The sequence below is a fragment of the Coturnix japonica genome, chromosome 1 (assembly GCF_054131305.1).
Source record: "Coturnix japonica strain WE chromosome 1, WE-NBRP24, whole genome shotgun sequence".
Lineage (NCBI taxonomy): Eukaryota > Metazoa > Chordata > Aves > Galliformes > Phasianidae > Coturnix > Coturnix japonica.
The window spans coordinates 165,228,269-165,233,503 of record NC_140663.1 but is presented as its reverse complement, the minus strand read 5'-3'; the positions used below and the strand labels follow the sequence as shown (position 1 = coordinate 165,233,503).

Sequence of the window (5,235 nt, the reverse complement as noted above, 5' to 3'; positions counted from 1 at the left end):
ATCAAGTTGCTTAGAGCCCCATTCAGATTTGCCTTGAATGTTTCTAGGCAACCAGATGCAATGCCTCACCACCTTCTCTGTAAAAGACTTCTTCCTTATATCCAGTCTAAACCTTCCAACTTTTAGTTTGAAACCATTTCCCCTTTTTCTGTCACAACGGACCTTGCTAAAGTATCTGTCTTCTTTCTTTCTTATAGCCCCCATTTAGATACTGAAAGGCTGATCTCATGTCTTAGGTCTCAAATGTTGAGATTGGATGATCTTTAAAGGGCCTTCCAACCCAAGCCATTCTATGATTCTATGAAAGTATAAGGACTATGTCCAAATAGAGTGGGGTCGGGAAATAGGAAACAGTCAGTTTCCATTTTAGCACCTTCTACCAGTTATGTGTAAATATATACTGTTCTCTCAGATTTATTTATTTTTGAGTCTCAGGAATCTTATAGGCTGACAGAAACTGTACATGTCTGTGCCTGCCTTTCACTTCGTATATTTGATAGAGTAAGCAATTTTTTTAATAATACCAAGTAATTTAGAACCAAATTTGTTAAAAGACTTGATACTGTTATGTAAAATAAACCTATCCTGTTCCATCCTATCAGTTCTAGTTCTCCTTTGAAACAAGTTTCTTTTCCTGCTCCTTAATTTATGCTTGAGTTAGAACTTGTATTTGACAAGCTGTATCTACTCATGAAACATCTTTAAAAATAGTGTTAATTAGGCTAAGACTGGAAATGCTGAGTTCCATAAAAATCCAATATAAAATCTGGCAGCTTTGTAAACACAGTAAGATGTTTTGGCTTATTAGGAAATAGTGCAAAATGAGGAAATAATTAGAGATGATTCAGGGTGTTCTAATCCCCAAAGCACTCTGCACGGATTACTTTTCTTAAGGCAAAAACACTAATCAAGAAAACCAATATAGAACAAAGATGCAGTGTGGATTAAGTGAAACAAGTTGCTTCGTGTTTTCTTTTATCCATGCATTTTTATTTTATTTATTATTTTGTGGATAATTTTGTCTTGATGAATATGAGCAGTACACACTCAGGACTGATTCCTGTTCTCTTCTTCTTTTTTCTGAGAAAAGTTATTAAGTGTCTTCATGAGATTTATGAATCATTAGATCCTCTCAAAAATATTTCCAAGAACAATAAACAATTGATAATGTTTATTTACAAAACAGCTTCATAAATCTCAGAAAATCCCCAGGAACACAAGGCATGGCACAAAATTTTGCTGCTATTATTACAAAAAAAATCTCACAATGGAATAATTATACATAAATCAAGATATTGCTTCACTGAATCCTTCTGGAAAACTCCCAACAAGAACATACGCTGGAGAAGTAAATCTTAGAAATTCAACAAACCCTCCTGATCTCTCCTAGCTTTACATCTTATTGTGCTCTTTGCATGATTGCACTGATTGAAATATCCCAAATTTGAAATTGCAATTTTTTTATTTATTTTTTTTTTTTTGGTAACAACCAAAAAACCCATGCCTTGGACCTGTGTGGTTAATTCGTATAGCCATAGCCTTAATGTCTCAATTCTTACTCCCATCCAAACCTGTTTTATTTGACACAGAAAGCTTAAAGGGAAACACAGAACAATCAAAAATAAATAAATAAAAATAAAAAATACAACAAACTTCAAATAGAAACCTTGGAAATACTATACATTATGTGTATAAAATCATTGATTTTTTTAGTTTGAAGGGACCATTAAAGGTAATCTAGTCCAGCTTCCTTTTGATGAACAGTGACACCTGTAACTAGATCAGATTGTTCGGAGCCCCATCCAGGTTGTCCTTGAATGTCTCCAGGGATGAGACATCCATCACCTCTCTGTACAACCTGTTCCATTGCTTCACTATTCTTATAGTAAAAAACTTTTTCCTTATATCCAGTCTAAATCTCCTGTTTGTTTCCCAAGTTGTGTGTTGGTGTAGAGACACTCTAGCTGTGGAGCCAGCCTTGTAATGTTTGTGGAGGATAACTCCTTAATTTCTTTGAAGTACTGAGTTTCCAACTTGCCTTCTCCTATTGCCTTGGTGGTCCCTAGTTCATCATCACAAGATTTCAAATATGCTGCAGTTTTACCAGCACATCTCAGAGCAGCAGGTTGAGAGCTCCTGCTAGTACACTGTCCCTCTAACCTAGCTATGCTGATCCACACCTTATAATGGGCTGGCTTGCTTTAATTTCTTCAAAGCTAGTTTAAAGCCTTGTCAGTGAGCCCTGTTAGTTTGTCCCTAAGAATTCTCTTCCACCATTGAGAAAGGTGAAACTCTTATGATGCTTCAAGACTGGTGATTTCTGCTAGGATATTCTGCCTCACTGCATGAGAGTAGAGTAAGCTGCAGAAGTAAAGCATATGATTTTTGTTAATATTATTAATTTTTGAATATGTAAAAAATGAGGGCAATTAGTAGTATATCTACACATGCCTACAAATATTCCAAATATTTTTAAAAGTCAACAAGCTAATAGTGATCCCTATGAGATTTGGGGTATAATTTGGACATATATGCCTTCTAAAATTTCCTAAAAACACCTTTGGATAGAGAAAAAAATCTCAAATACAAACAAAATTAATTGTCATGAAATTATGCAGAAGCAAACAAAAGGGGACAGAAATCAAAGTATGTTCAAGTGGTAGCTTGGCTGTATTTATGATAAATGGCAAAATATGAACAAGAGAAAGATTTTTTTTTACAGGTATAAAATGCAAAAAAACACTAGAGAATTACCTCAGAAAACAACACCAAGTATTCTGAATGAAAATCAGCACGTGGGAATCTGCCGTGGAGGACAGGGAACAGCTGCATCACATCAAATTGCTGGAAGCATCCACACTGGAAGTACTCCAAGAAAGAAAAGGGAAACAAGTAAAGCAGTATTTCCTCTCTTACCTGAGTGATGAAGAGCACAGGTAGCATACCTTGAGACAAGAATTACCTGCAAGGCATGTTAGCAAACAAGGGGAAAAAATAATAATGGAACTGCTACAATGGATGAAGAGATAGAACAAGAAGTGTTGAGTGCATGTTTCCACTAACTGAACCAAAAAAACAGTATGTTTATTAAACAAAGATATTACCAAGGCTGTCTGCTGGCTAAAACACCTTATTCTCCAAAAATGCTTCTAACAATAATTACCAGTTCAGATAGAAAACAAGATTAGCCACATGCACTTTCAAGTGCGACAAAGAGCTTCCCTATCTCTCTGAGGAAATGAAAACCAGTTGATGATATTGACTTGGCTGATTCCTCATTGGCAGGATGTGCTTTATGGTACAGAGGCTGCCACTGCTACAACAATGTGAAGGAATATGCCTTTTGTATCACAGCTGTAATGAAGGCTTATCGCAGACAGAAGAACATGAAGAAAAAGCTGATACGGGATTCTTCTATATTTCTGAATAAAAGCTCTATTATAATACAAAGAAACAAAATTTTAGAAACTCAGTGCTGCCAGTGGCCAGGTCTAATCCAATAAAGAAATATCCACTGTGATCCAGTGCCAGATATTCTAGACAGGTATATTACTAAAGAAGGAGTAATTTCAATATGATATCAATGAAAGTTACTCTGTGGGGTACAAAGGACTTAAATAAAAGTAATTTTTCTTCAGTTTCTACCTGTACCATGTCTAATATCCTTTTTTCCCATGGGTCATTACAAGTTTAAATTCACCTTTCCATTGGTTTAAAATCCCCTTTCCTATACTTCACTGTTAAAGTAACTTTTGCCTGAGGTTTTTTTTTTTTCATGTTGGGTTACTGGGACATCCACAGGTTGGCCCACACCATTTACCTGTTACTGGAGTACACCGAGACTCCCTACCAGGAGTGGCAGTGCAAAGCCAGACCAGCTCCCAACTTTAACCAGAGCAATTGGACCAATGAGAAGGAGAAGCTGGGCCTTGACTTCCCCAACCTGCCCTATCGCATCGACAGCAACACCAAGCTGACAGAGCAATGCCATCATGTGCTACATTGCCCACAAGCCCAACATGTGTGGGGAGACAGAGGCAGAGGAGCTGCATGTGGACATGTTGGAAAACCACCTGATGGATCTGTGCGTAGTCTTCATAATGCTCTGCTACAAACCTGACTTTGAGAAGCTGAAGACAGAATGCCTGGAGCAGCTGCCAGGAAAACTGTGGCAGCTGTTGTGCTTCCTGGGCTCTGAGCTGTGGTTTGTGGATGACAAGCTCACTGTTGGTGTTCAGTCGAGTTAGAGAGCTCTCTTAGTTTCTTGTAGCATCAGGGTAGTCACCTTTTATTGTGTTCAGCATACATCTTATATAGCATTCACTTACAAGATAGACATTCCTGTTCCTCAGTTCCTCTAATCAGTTAATTGGTCCCAGCTTCTCCCAAACAACAGTGATAAAGGATGAAAGGTTTCTTAAGAATAACAGGATTAACAATGCATATCAGTGGAACCTCATGTCCATCCTTAGAAGCAAACAGACACTGCTTGCTCTTGTCTCACACTCTGGTCTTCCAGGGTTTTGCATTGATAAGGTCAACCAAAGACTATGATAAGCTCTTTGGTGACTTGCTCACAGTTACATCTACCCCCACAGCTCATCTTTGTTGACTTTCTGGCTTATGACATGCTGGACCAGCACCACATGTTCGCCTCCAACAGCCCCGAGCTGCAGGGCAACCTGAACCAATTCCTGTAGCGCTTTGAGGCCCTGGAGAAAAACTCTGCCTACATGCACTTGGGGTGCTTTATGAAGATCCCTGTCTCCTGGTGCACGGCACTGTGGAGAAACAAGAAGGAGTGAGGGGGATGGGACCCACCCCTCCTCCCCCCCTCCTCCCCCAGTAAAGCTGAGGGTCTGCAAAATAAATAAACAAATAAATAAAAAATAGGAGCCTCCAATACAAGAAACACACAGAGCTGTTGGAGAGGGTCCAGAAGAGATCCACGCAGATGATCAGGGGGCTGGAACACCTCGCCTACGAAGACAGGCTGAGGGAGCTGGGTTTGTTCAGTCTGGAGAAAAGAAGGCTGCAGGGTGACATAATTGCAGCCCTTCAATACCTGAAGGGAGCCTAAAAGTAGGAGGGGAGTAAACTCTTTGAAAGGGTGGATAACAGCAGGAAAAGGGGAAATGGTTTTAAGTAAGTGGAAGGAAGGAAGATTTAGGTTGGATGTCAGGAGGAAGTTCTTTACTATGAGAGTGATGAGGTGTTGGAACAGACTTCCCAGAG

At 39.0% G+C, this 5,235-nt stretch overlaps 1 pseudogene; it reads left to right on the top strand.

The window, feature by feature from the left end:
* Positions 1 to 3,775: 3,775 nt before the first annotated feature.
* LOC107308355 (glutathione S-transferase 2-like) lies at positions 3,776 to 4,805 on the top strand (annotated as a pseudogene).
* The last annotated feature ends 430 nt before the right edge of the window (positions 4,806 to 5,235 follow it).